Source organism: Pseudonaja textilis, chromosome 3, assembly GCF_049901715.1.
Source record: "Pseudonaja textilis isolate UNSWEBS1 chromosome 3, rPseTex1.2, whole genome shotgun sequence".
Lineage (NCBI taxonomy): Eukaryota > Metazoa > Chordata > Lepidosauria > Squamata > Elapidae > Pseudonaja > Pseudonaja textilis.
Window position 1 is genome coordinate 95,517,519 of NC_141992.1, and position 14,532 is coordinate 95,532,050.

At 38.7% G+C, this 14,532-nt stretch overlaps 1 protein-coding gene across 2 annotated transcripts in view; it reads left to right on the top strand.

Annotated features, from left to right (window-relative positions):
- Positions 1 to 753: 753 nt before the first annotated feature.
- The window catches only part of COLGALT2 (collagen beta(1-O)galactosyltransferase 2), a 171,251-nt gene continuing 157,472 nt past the window's right edge, over positions 754 to 14,532 (top strand). The window contains exon 1 of one of the 2 annotated variants that reach the window (XM_087930435.1): positions 754 to 892. The gene's annotated coding sequence lies outside the window, so the exon portion shown is untranslated. The remainder of the gene's footprint in view (positions 893 to 14,532) is intronic. The other variant, XM_087930436.1, reaches the window with a different exon arrangement.

Genomic DNA, 14,532 nt, shown 5'->3' on the forward strand with positions numbered 1-14,532 from the left:
ATCACGAGAACCAATTAACTGCCACTGGAATTTCTTAATATGACAAACAGAATAACCTTGAACTTTTTAACTCCTCCAACTCTCTTTAAAAAAATGTGGCAGCTGAATTTTAAAGCTGACAGACTACTGTTGTGGTTCTGCCAGCAGCCTGCAGAGACAGCAGCAGAATTGGACTGTGGGGAAGAACATGGGCCAGTCCGAGAGTCTGGGAAGGACTCTGACGATGGTCCTGTGTACGATACAGAGATGGGGCCAGGGCCATCTGGGAGTTATGTGCTGACTCCGGAGCCTCCAGAATCTGACAGCAGCGAGGCAGAGGAACAAGGAGAGCCTGTTCCCAATGCGTGTGTTCACAGAGCTGCCAGAAGGCAAGAGCAGTTAATATAAAAGGGGTGAGTTGGGAGTAAGGCTTGGAGGTGATTGCCCCTCCCATAAGATATAAAGGAAGTGAAAATGGACAGGAACCTTTGCAGGAAGCAATGTTGTTTGCTCTGGTCAGTTTGGAACCTGAAAGCTCTCTGGTGAATTTGTGCTCCATTTGGTTTTGAAAGACTAATTGGTACTTGAGTCATTGGCAGCACTTCAAGAAAGATAAAGGTGCGTTCTTATCAGACTTCTCCCGAAGGACTTTGGCAGACTTCATTAGGACTGTTTATAACTGGCTGAGACTCATTATGGGCTGTGAATGATGATAATTCACAGCTGTTGAACTAAAATAAAAGGGTTTTGGATTTAACATGTGTTTGTTGGTGTCTCAGGAAGCCTTGGTGAGAACAGCTACTTTCAAGGTTTTGCTACCATAGACTAGCAGAGCTCTCCTCCTACAATGTCCACAGTCAGGATGTCCACATGAACAGGATAGCTCAGTTGCAGGGAGACCTATGCGATAACAGTAAGTACAATACATCACTCTTTATTTTGATACCAATACTCAATTAGGTCAACAGTATGCCCCATTTTTCAGTAAATATAAGACAGTGTTGCTGAGTTTTTGAAATTGATATTATGGCTGTAAATCCTAGATGCTGAAGATGGCTTTTGTTTCATTGTTGTCTTCTGCTTCCTGATACATATTTTTGGCTCTTGTAAGAAATAATGCATTTGACAATGCAAGCAGTAGTCTGATCCATCAGAGCTCTTAGATTCTTGCAGTAAATTATGAACAAGCATAGCAATTCATAACCATTTACTTAATGCCTATGGAACCCAAACTCATAACATAATCTCCTGTCCTTTCCTGTCCAACCCCATTGTTTAAAAAAAGGAAAGACACTATAAATTATGTGTTTGAAAGAGAACAGCAGTGATATAGATGCTTTGTTTTTCAAACACAATCTAATTGGGAACAGAACAAATTGATTTCATGTATATTATCAATGGAAAGTGTAGCTGCTCTACAAGGATTTCAAACACGTTCCCATAAAAAATTATTCCTGTATTACACAAACTGTTACAGACTGAAAATTGTATCATCACATTAATATTGTCTGCAGCTTCATTGGTGATTTTAAATGGGCTTCCTAAGGCGAATTTGAGTGTTCCTGTCTAAATTATAAAAACAAGGGTGGGGGTTGTTTGCATTTTGTCTGCCAAAGACAACCGGCTCTCCCATCACTTTTTGCAATATAGTTAATAAAGTCAGAGTCAGAAAAGGTTGAGGACCTTCTGTTGCTCAGAAATAGCCTATGTTGAAAGCCCAGTCTTTTGAGTTTGCATTGCACTTGAAGCTTTCAGCACAATGCAGCTTCTTCTTTTCCCAATTGTAGAAAACTACCTTTGTTTGATCAGGCTGACTGGATTCACCTATAAATAGTGATGTGGTTGACTTGGTTGATATGTGAACCCAATTGTGGCTTGAAAAGCAAACAAATCATAATCATACATTATAATGTGTAAAACAGGCAGTGTGTTTGTATAGTTAATTCTAATTAGCTGGGATCTCCAGAGTGTTCTTTGTCAGATAGATAGATAGATAGATAGATAGATAGATAGATAGATAGATAGATAGATAGATAGATAGATATTTTCTAAGGATAGTGAATTTGGGATTTTACCCTTGTAGAGCATGGGCTCTAGCACTGGTGAAAAGAAAATGCTGGTGGAAAATATGAGATGCTGAACCACTTTTTTCACTTCTTGTGATGCCTTTAAATTTGGTATTTAGTATTTAGGAACTACTTTGTGTAAAGTCTACAGTCAGAAATTTTCAAGCCAGCATCATGGAAACATTTTTGACTTTCAAGAGTAAGAAAAAATAGCTCAAAGTCTATTGATTCCATTGAAAAGGCAGAAAGAAAGGGGCTTGAATTTAAACCTTGGCATGTATGGAATTCAAACCTTGGTGTATGTTTCTAATAGTTTGACAAATGTGTTCTATAATATGTTTGGAGCAATGTCTGATGTTAAGTGTGATCATATGGACAATATAGATGGTAAGACTTCGCTAAAACAATGTGTAATAAATGGTAGTTTACAGGCTTTCATTATTTGTGTTAAATACAATTGTGGTAATCCACATTCCTGATACCAATATCAGTTACAGGGCTCAGGACTGTTGGCTGAGAAACCATGGTCAGCAGCTATAGAACTGTGGAAGAAAAGGTGTTTACCCATCACAAAGTAGACAATCCCAAGTAGATAATAATAGCTAGATGGGAAGAAGTCGATAGGTAGATAAAAATGCTAAATCCAGTCTAAACATCTTGCTGACTATGCAACCAATCAAAGCTAATTCCTTTTATTATCCTTAGTATAACAGACAGTGGTGGTATTCAGCAGATTCTGAGCGGTTCTGGAGAACTGGTAGCAGAAATTTTGAGTAGCTCGGAGAATCAGAAAATACCACCTCTGACTGGCCCCACCCGCATCTATTATCTGCCTCCTGAATCCCAGCTGATTGGCTGGGTCTTCTTTTGTTGCCCTGCACAGGAGAACAGAGCTGGAAAGCAGGTTAGTATCCTTCTCTTGCCACACCCACCAAATTTGAATCCCACCACTGGTAACAGGCTGCCTTCAGGCACATAAAATAAGTTGTTGGGTATTCCCTTTGCCCAAATCAGGTGAATTTCCTGAGTTGCTGCAAAGAATTTGTCTGATTTTGTCCCTGGCCCCAAATCCCTGGCCCCAGATAACCTGTAGAAGCTGAGAATAAAAACACTGTGTCCTTTGAGAGATAATCACAATCACTACTGTTCTGGATGTGTTACTGACAGTGATAGAAGTTGTCATTAAAAGGGGGAAAGAGAATCCGGAGGGCAGTATTTCAGTCCTCAGAACAGTGGGAAATTACAACTTTAACACCATGCCATTGTTTAATACTGTAATGGATGTTAGGTTTTCATTCTGAATTCTGCACTCTTTCATCAGACAATACTGAATTAGAGCAAAGGTATCTTAAAGCCTACATGTTTTTTTCTCTAATTTGGAACACACTTTCCTAAAGTCTTCATTTGGGATATATATTTTAAAAAATGGTCTCAGCATGGGATGCCACTATCAAGTCAAAAACAGAAGCCAAGTAAGCAGAACAAGGGCCAACATTGCTCTGCAGAATAAGGAACGTGGTACTTGTGGACATTACTGAACAAGGAGAGATTTAATTTGGAAATAAGGAGAAACTTTCTGACAGTGAGAACAATCAACCACTGGAACAGCTTGCCCTCGGAAGTTGTGGGAGCGCCATCACTTGAGACTTTCAGGAAGAGATTGGACTCCCATCTGTCAGAAATGGTGTAGGGTCTCCCACTTGGGCGGGGGGTTGGACTAGATGACCTACAGGGTCCCTTCCAATTCTGATGATCTGTTATCTGTTAATACTGCCCTGTCTCAATGTTTTCCTGGCTTTAACTTTTGAAAATTATATAATGGCTACAACTCCCATTCCATCTTAGATGGCCAGACAATTTGGCTCAGAGGGAATTACTCAATATTTAATTTAATAGGAACTCTGATATAATTCTTGCACACACAGCTCAAGAGGTTACATCTCTGGGATATCATGAAAACATAGAAATACCTTTTGAATAATTACTAAAGAAGAGCTTTTCTTTGTATTCTCTCTCCAGTGTCTTGCAGCACTTCTAAATGAAATATATTTATTTTATTACAGGCACTTTTGTGCCATTTCAATTGATTGATTTCAGTTGATGTATAGTGCTTTTAAAAATGTCTGCAACTTTTCCCCCATAACCATTTCTTTTTATAAGATTTTATTTACTTTGGACACTTATTGAGTTCCTCATTTATACTTAAACAGCATCAGAGGAAATGAGCAGTCTGAACAACCAAATCAGGTAGAGACTTCATGAGTTCAGACGAATTTAAACAAGAGCAATGCTGTTCATAGAACTTTTACTCCCTGAGAAATCTGAACTTATCTTCACCCCTGCCAGAGGCAGTTTGCCAGCAGAAAGACTGAGACCACACTATATAGTAATTTGGTATTTTAAAATTTCCAGGGATAAAATAATATCAGTTATTTTGGTAAAGACTAGCATGAATGCACCATCTGAAGTGGAAAGTTTGACCAAACAATTTACTAGTTCTGTTATTCCACTGGCAAGTTTACACTAGAACAGATCATCCAGAGCCCAGTATGGAACAGTAGTCACACATCTGACCCGATGTTCCTGTCGGAGCAGTGGGATGTTCTAGCCAGTGGTGGAATTCAATTTTTTTTACTACCGGTTCTGTGGGCGTGCCTTGGTGGGCATGGCAGGGGAAGGATACTGCAAAATCTCCAGTCAGAGCTGGTATTTGCCAGTTCTCCGAACTACTCAAAATTTCCGCTGCTGGTTCTCCAGAGCTGGTCAGAACCTGCTGAATACCACCTCTGGTTCTAGCCCCACTGCCCATTGTAGGGAGACTTTACTTTGCCCAAATAGCCAGATTCATAAAACAAATGAAATATTTACTGATCTAGCTCATTTTAAACAAACTTGCTATGAAATCCAATGAGGGGTCCGTTTTCTTTTGGTTATTCTTATTCTGTTTATGCGAGACTCCTTATATTTCTTGGTTAGCTCTCCCTCCCTTATTAGTTTTTCTTTTTTTTACATCTGCTGCTTTGAAACAAAATAATTGTCAGTGATAGGAAAGAATCATATGCAATTTGAATTTGCTTATTACTCTGCCACAAATTTTATGACACACAGCTTAAATCTTACAGTACGTGTGGTTGCATACAATCTTTCAGAATATTCGGAGGAAGTTTTGAGCCAGTCGCCAGATAATCTTAAGGAAAACATATCGATTTCAATCCTGTTCTCCTGATTTGTAGCATATCAGAAAAGACTGGTTTACTTTAGATTATAACAAAATAAAGCTGTATTTTTATCCACCAAAGCAGCATGTATTATTATTAAAATCCTCCAAAAACATTAGGAAGCTATCAGATTCTATTTCAATTCACCGTTTTTTGAAAGTGATGCTGACATTCCATTAATAAACTTATACAGAAGTCATAAAAATATATTAATTAACCTGATGGATGGGATTCAGCACCTTATGGCTCTTGTAAGGGCTGCAATAATTCAGACCATTTTACAAAATTGTTTTTTTAAATCCCACTACAAACAGCACCAACCACATTTCTGTCAGTTGTTTAATGTATATCTCAATTCCCTACTTCCCTGAGCAAGCTTTTAAGCAGAGTATAATAATTTGAATCAGGAAGCATAACAGTTTGTTTCTACAGTTGCTCATCTCCTCTCTCTCTGTGTGTTTTATTCTTTTTCAAGCACCAATCCTCAGAGAGATAAACTGAATTTAGCACACTCCACATTTGGTTGTGAATCTTAGGTAGGAGACAGGCAATTCCCCCCACCCCTCAGCTGAATGAAGTACAATGGACTCATTGTTACCTGAAGCTCAGATGCTCATCCAGTAATAGTTTTATGATCTGAAGATTATTTTTTGTACTATTTCATAATCGTTATAGCCCTTGTTGGACATAAAAGCTCCTTATAGTACTTATGTCAGATCTACTTAGTACAGATGAAAGTGCAAGACTACTTCCACCTCCTGAAAATTTGAGAGCTCCATCTGTACAGCTCCACCTTCTGCTTCATTCATCAGTTATTGATGGCAGCTTATGGAGCCACAGGTGAGGCCTTTTATTGTAACGGCACCCAAGTTCTGCAATTTATTGTTATTAAGATGCTATGGACTCAGAACTGCAGTATTTTAGAATGCTTTGAAAATTTATCTAACTTGGAAAGACTCTGAAATATCCACAGTGGAGGAATGATTGGTGAAGAGGAAAATTTTCAGACATGACAAAATTGAGAGATTTGATGAGAGAAAAGACAATAACTGAGAGGTCCTTGAATGCTCTCTGAGTTTGGTTCAGATGTTGTATTTAGCAGGTTGTGACCAGTTCTGGAGAACCGGAGTACCGGTAGTGAAAAGGAGAACCGGCAAATACCACCTCTGACTGGAGATTTTATAGTATCTTTCTCCTGCCATGCCCACTAAGCCATGCCCACAGAAATGGTAGTAAAAAAAAATTGAATCCCACCACTGGTTTGGTTGTTTTCTTGCAGTCATTTCTCTACTCAGACTAGCACTGATGATGTTACCTAGTTTGGGAATGAAACATTTGTAAGAAAATAACCCCTGCAAAACCCCAGCAGCCCACCCATGCTTATAGTCCTTTTTCTATCATTCCTAATAGCCGTTTATGCAGTTTCTTATTTCCAGTTTCTGTTCTTCCAGGTTTTTGGCTTGCCGTACTGAAGTCTGACTCCTCTTTACTGATTAAAGTTGGATTTCACTACATCAGGCACTATCTCCCAGATCCAATCTATTCTCAGAATAGTGATGACAAAAGAAAACAAGATAACCCCTTTATGATGCCTTGAGTTCCTTGGAGAACACACAAATATACTATAAGCAAATAATTGACTATCACACAGGCAAAGTCTCTTAAATGGTATTGGTCTGTCTGAAACAAAGCTATATCTGGACTACTCAGTGTATGCCAGCTGAGCTGCATTTTATTCAAACCAAAATTGATTTTTGATCTTTCCTTACTATATGTTCTCCAGGCATTGCTGAATAATTCAGCACAACGCCCTCCATGTCTCTCTTCCTGCCTGTCAATATTGAGCAGCGTTCTTGATGAAACCTGTTTCATTTTCAGTCTGTTGCCTAGGACGTGTTTGCTTCAAACCATCACTTAGCAAACAGGATGGGTCTACTTTTTATGTAGTCTTAAGCCAAGTAAGATTGCTTAATGTAGCCATGAATTGTAGCCAGTGTTGTAGTGGTATTCCAATAACATTGTGTTTTTCTGACAAACTCTGTTCCAAACAAATGAATTACTAGGACCAAAAACTTAAAAATTTCCAGCTTTCATGGTTCATCCTGTCAACATCCAATTACATCTGAATTCTTGGAATGTTTCCTATAGGATGGCAATTTGGTACTTTTGTGCATGACTCACCCCCACATACCTGGCATCTCAAGACTCTTCATAGCTTTTCTGGTCCTTTGGTCCTCAAATGTTCTGAACCATTTTAAGGGCACATTTATTCTCACAGTTGCAAAACTATTGCATTGTTGTTGGCAAACAGCACAGGAAACAAAAGAGAAAAAATTCCAGTTTGCAATTTTAAAATGAATCTACTAAAAATTGCTTAAGAAAATCTATTGACATGATTCATCCTTCTCTCCATGGTGAATAGACATATTGAAAAGGCCATATTGGGCAGTTGATATTCTATTTCATGGAGACCTTGTGACATTTGATAATGTCAGATGCTTCTGCAGTGATTAATGCAGAAATTTGCAGATCACTTCACAAATGCTACCAATTTTATAAGTCTCTTCCACATTAATAATCTAATTTGTAGAATCCATGCAAGTGGTAATCTAAGCTCATTTCTTCCTGATTTTATTATCCATGTAAAGAGAAATAGCTCTGTAACTAGAGCTCTCTCTTAGTCTTAATTCACACTCAGACATTGATACACTGTGTCATTTGCTTGGTTTTGGCTTAATGTGTTGGTTGAATCCAATCAAATGCGAGATAGTCAACAAACTATGACTTGGCATGGTATGAAACCAGTTTGTGGACAAATATTTTTCCCATATTGGATTACAGAAGATGTGAGAAATTACAACCATTTCTGTTGCAAAAACTGGACTATTAACCCGAGGTTAGTCATCAGTTGCAACTTTTGGATTGTAGAAACCTGCAGTGGTAGTTATTCTTGGTTCATACAACAAGCTTAGCCTTAATGAAAGTTCAGAATTTGATTAAAGGCCTGTGCAACACAGGGAATAGTAGATAGTTGTATGAGAAAGCACAGTGACATACTTTAAATTTATATTAAATTTAAAAAATATTTAATAAAATAATTGAAAGTCTGAAGAATCTGCTAGGCTTAATTTGAGAGGCCTCCTTGAGAAAGGAGATGACCGAGAGCTTAGAGATGTCAGAAAAGAAATTATCATGGATTGATGTGTTGGGGAAAATTTGGGCATGACTGTCTCCCTCAAACTACACGTGAATGCAGCTTTAATGTTAGAATGACCTGAGTTGAACTAATCCTGGGTCAGGAGCAAGGAATCTTTACTGTAGGGCTACCAAATCTGGGCTCCAAAGAAATATAAAAAAGAGCAAAGAGATACAGAAAACTCTTCACTGCTCTCTAGTTCATTGCACTTTTGCACTCTACATGCAATAAGTCTTTCTTAATGGGCTGGCAGAAGATTGTTTAAAGGCCCCAGACAAGTGAAACAAGCTTCCAGTTGGGAAACAGTGAGCCAAGCTAGACAAGTATTGCCCCACTATCAAAGTAATGTCGCTAAAATGCTGTGGTTGCATTTTGCTGTGGTAAAATTAGGGTGTTATCTAAAGTAGGCAAAAACTTTTTCATGTGCAATATGAACTGGGGCCAACCGAACTCACACTCTCAGAGGTAGTTTCCTGGACTTGGAACAAGCAGGGCCCCAGCACATATTTGGTTGCCAGTCGACATTGTCAGGCACACTCAAGAAAGCTTTGCTGTGCCCCCTTCATTTTTCTAAGCGTGCTCACTCTTAAGAATTCAGACAAAGCTGAGGAAAGAGGTACCCCTTTTTAGAAAATATAAACAAATGTTTCTCATGAATTAAACCAAATTGGCTAGATAAATAGCAATAGCACTTAGACTTATATACTGTTTCACAGTGCTTTACAGCCCTCTCTTAGCGGTTTAAATAGTCACCATATTGCTCCCAACAATCTGGATCCTCGTTTTATTGACCTTGGAAGGATGGAAAGCCAAGTCAACCTTGAGCCACTCAGACTTGAACTCCTAGAGCCGTGATGGCTAACCTTTTCGTTGTTGAATGCTGAAAACATGCATGTCTGTACCCATAATGCAATGAACACGCGACACCCCCTGGTCACCTGTGCATGCGCACATAACCCCCCCATGCACCCTGCGCCTCTGCGCATGTGACCTCCCACATGCGCACCACCCCCCGCACATGTGCGGCAGATACCCGACAATCAGCTGGCTGGTGGAAGTGTGCACGCATGCGTAGTGGATCAGTTCCTTGCCGCTGCTCGCGTGCCGGCAGAAATAGCTGTGCGTGCCACTTCCGGCATGCATGCCATAGGTTCGCCATCATGGTCCTAGAATGAGCAGTGAGTTAGGCTGCAGTACTACATTCTAACTATTTCCCCACCATGGGTCTGTGACACAATGGTTAAAAGTCTTGCACTCAAGTCTAGAAGTCCTGATCAAACTACGAGTTCTACAAAGCAGCTTCCTTTGTAACTGTTTATCATGCTTGAGAAGTGGGAAAACTTGAAAAACTTGGAGTTATTCATGGGCATTTCTCTTTGGCGTCAATTGCTTGGAGTCATGTTCTGATGATTCTGCCAGATCAAAGTAAATGTCTTTGCAAAGTAAAGGCTGTTGTAATGTGCTCTGAAAGTGAAACAGGGATGAGGGAACTGATTTCAAAATCTTTTTTATAAAAAATCCAGAAATTTCACGTCTAACACATTATTATATTCTTTCCAGACTCTAGAAGCATGACATTGCTGGGTTATCTCATATAAAGGCAGTGGATATGATTTATGTGTGCATGGGCATCAGTGATGGGGTTCAAAAAAGTTTACTACCTGTTCTGTGGGTGTGGCTTGGTGGTTATGGTGTGGCTTGGTGGGTGTGGCAGGGGAAGGTTACTGCAAAATTCCATTCTCTCCCCACCCCACTAACCTGCTTTCCAGCTCCGTTCTCCTATGCAGGGCGACCAAAAAAGACCCAGCCAATCAGCTGGGACTTGGGAGGCAGAGAATGGAGGGTTAGGGTTAGGTTAGCTGTCAAAGGATTTTAGAAAATCCAGCTAGACCCAAATTATTCTGACTTAGATTTCTCTTTAAAAATGACTTCAGTTCGTTGGCTTATGTCTACAGGTAGTCCTCAACTTATGACCACAATTGAGCCTGAAATTTATGCTGCTAAGTGAGAAATTTGCTAAGTGATTTTTGCTCCATTTTGTGACTTTTCTCACTGTTAAGTGAATCACTGCAGCTGTTAAATTAATCAGGTTGTTAAGTGAATCTGGCTTCCTCCTTGACTTTGCTTGTCAGGAAGTCAGAAAAGGGGATCACATGACCCCGGGATGCTGCAAACCATCATCAATGTGAGTCAGTTGTCAAGCACCTGAATGTTAATCATATCACCATGGAGATGCAGTAATGGTCGTAAGTGTGAAAAAAATGGTCACAAGTCACTTTTTTCAGTGCCGTTGTGACTTCGAACGGTCATTAAGTGAACTGTTGTAAGTCAAAGACTACCTGTACTTATATATAATTCATATATATCAATTTAAGTAACCTTATAAAGTCACAGCACAAATAAAATAAGCTGTTCTCCAGAGCAGTATTCGTGTAAATACTGGGAAGATGTTTCAGTATTCCTGGGCATTCCTTGTGCAAAGTCTCCTTCAGAATTAACATCATCAGAATTCATTTAAACTTTTAGCAACACTAACAACCACATACCTGAAACTGAACAAAAGGAAATGGCTTCTAGTTCTGAAGAAACTAATTTACCCTGGACATCTCATAACTGAATTTAGAGTGAACTCAGTTGTTGTTTTTTTAAAGGCTGTTTTGGGAACTAATCTCTACCCCCTTCCCCCAAGACTTAGGAACTGAACACTTTGGGGCCTGCTACAATATCCTGAAGGTTTTGTAAAACAATTGGTAGGCAACTTGCAGCATTTAAATTAATTTTTCAAAACGTGCATTTGGCAATGAGTAGATAAAACTTTCAGGAATTTTATGCAAGTCAAAGATCCAGTCAGTCTGTCATATCAACTGCTCTGCTCGTGCGGATACCAATAGTAGCAGCAATGAAATCGTAAGGATATTCCTTCAAGATTGCAGAGAGAAAAAGGAGAATTGAAACCAAGAGCCTATTGTTTTAGAACAGCAATTCAAAAATCCCGTATTGGAGAAAGAATGCTCATAGCGGTGTGAACCAGACTCCAAGTACTCTTATGGGCTGGAAGTTTCCCATAATATACAGACCACAAGCTATTGCTTCTTCAATAAAATTCAAAGATTAGGACTAAATACCAATGGAATATAACCTACAAATATTTGTAGATAATATACTTATCCAATACTTGCTGAAATCCTCTTAAAAGTCCCAAACTAACTTTTAGGAAAAAGATAAATAAAACTCAATATTTCATTAATTTTTTCACCAGCATAGAACCCATAATATATGGTTCTGAACCTGAGCTACTAACAATACAGTACTGAACATTATACCAAATGGTAAGCCATTGTAGGCCTATAGCTTACCTACCACACCCAAGCCAATTTTTTTTTTTAGTGAGTATCCAGAAAAATTAACAATTGTTATTTTAGCTGAGAGATAGATTGAACTATAATATAAGATAAGGTTATAAGATAAGGGCTAGATTGTGCAAGTAGACATAGCAATTATAATTGGGAGGAATAATTTCTAGGTGCTGTTCAAGATAATAAAGGACTGACAAACTACTCAGCATCTCAGAGTCAGGAGCGTACAAAGTTTGTTTACTGGGTATTTGTGAATTTATGATTCAGAGAAATACAGCAATATGCAAGTCTAATCAGTGACCAGGAGAAGGAAGAGCCAATATCTTATGAAAAAGAATTCAGAAAGATTAGATGGAGATTGAATTTACTACTAGGAAAAATAGATTAAGGGCTGCTGACATTGATAAATTTAGCTGTTGTAAATAAACTAGGCTATGTTTGTTTAACTGGAGTCTCAGGCCATTTTATAAAGAGCAGATAGCATCTGCATACTGCACAAAATTAAAAAGTGGATTTGCTTAATTTTGGTTAAGTGCAATGTACGAACCCAGCCCCTTTGGCTTGCAAAATCTGTAAAGCTTGCTGAACAAAGTATGTTTATATGTATAAGTTAGTTGGATATATGAACACAGTCAGTGACTTGCTTAAACCTTCAATCAATGTAATAGCCAAAAAGAGTGATGTGTCCTGCAGACATTTTAAAATAGAGGTAAGGAGTTAGATTTGGTGATGTGCTGTTTTGCACATCAGCAGGAAAATGTTATCATTCATTGTGGGAGCCAGCAAAGGGTATACCAACTTCTCAAAACTAACCATTAGCCTTGCAGATGCAATGAGCTATGAGAACAACCTCAAGGAAGATATGCTGCATCCCAGGCAGTGATCAGACAAGAGAAATCTCAGCACAAGCATGAATGGAATTTGAGAAAAGTTCCTCAGACTGGGAACTCCCTCTGTGGGGTAAAGGCAGGCTAAAGCCTTCAAGGTAGACCAGACTTGAACACCAAAGTCATGAATACAAAAAGATATATTTATTATAGGGTTACAATAACAGAATGTAGTTGTTCAGTCACTATTTCATAAGAAGTGGATCTTTATGATGCCAGAACAAATGGCACCTCAAAAGACCACTTTCAAGTTTTCTCCCCCTCTTCTCTTTTCACTCATACTTTGCTAATAGAAGTGGAAGAGATTATACTTTTTGGAATAATGGGAAAGCTCTGAGACTCCCATTTGCTAAAAGATGAAAGGCCTTGCAAATCAGTGGCCAGGAACTACTGGGGGTTTGTGTACATGCAGTGGCCTTAGATGATCCACAGGAAAAGGACAGGCTATGTAGGAGAAGGAGCGAAAGAAATTGAGGATGGAGGCAAAAGAGGAATCAGACTAGAGTCATTACATAGGCACAAATGGCTAAGTCCAACTCCGCTTCAATTCTGCTAAACCTTATCTAGTGCCAAAATATGCTACCCATTAGTTGACTAGATTCCTGTGCATAGGTCTGAGCAATAAATCAGTTTAATTGGCACTTAACATGTGGCTCTGGTCTTTTGTGCCTAACATCCAGATCACTCATGGTATCATGTGCTTTCAGTGGACCGAATGGCACAGCTTGTGCCAGAGGAAGCTGGTGAAAGCCACTTTAAAGACTAGGGCAGGAAAAGATGAGTTTGCCCTGCAATTTTTCTGAGCTCAAGATTGTTCCAAACTCTGTTTAGATCCTCTAAATGCAATTACTGAGGTTCTCAAGGTCATAGGGGATAGCCTAGAGACTTCGAATCGTTAAGAACATATTAAGAATATAATATATTAATGTAATTATGGATTTGCCTATATTGGATGTGTTTGTGTGTGTTATGTATAAGAAGTGTGTGTGGGGGGGTGGAGGGTTAGTGTGTATAAGCACAATATACATATGGCAGAAAGCTGGGGGAAAATCTCAAAGCCATTGTCAGCCCTAGTACCCAGTCTTGTCCAATCTGATGTCATTTAAATTCATTACATTACAGCTTCCATGTTCCCCAGTGGGCATGGGCATCTTTGGGATGACTAATGTAGGGATATATAATTAAATGAAGTGTAAGTATGAGTAATCAATAAGAAAACTATAGCAATTAGTAAGGTGTGTTTAAAAATAACAGAACTGTAGAATGCAGGAAGGGAACCAGGTTGTTGAAATGCTGAAGTTATCTTCAGAATATGCAATCCTCTGCTCCATGATTATTTACAACAGGACAGAATGCTGTCCAAAAAATATATTCTTCCAGTATATTTCATCTTGAACTGTAATATTTATGACTTTTCTCTAGTAACATAGATATTGTTACGATTATATATTTTAAAAGGCTATATAACTTCTTACAGAAAACAAATCCACCCAGTATAGATAAAGCAAAACTAGCTGGTCATATGCAAAATGCAAAGAAAACAGCAATTTGGTGAATAGTTTGTGGTTGTCCTCAGTTTAACTTTAACTTTAGCATAGAGAGACTTTGAGGGGGAGTCCATCTCTCTAACATTCCTCAGGGACTTGCATAGTGTTTCCATTTCTATTTCAAGCCTTAAAACGTTCAGTGAGAGGCATGAATTGTACTTGTTGGGTTTTTCCACTGACCCAGGATGCCCCAAGTACTGAAAATGGCTTAGATAGTATCTGTTTTTGTTTTTTTTACAAAACTCAAAAAATTGATATATTTCAATTTTTATGAATCTGGAAG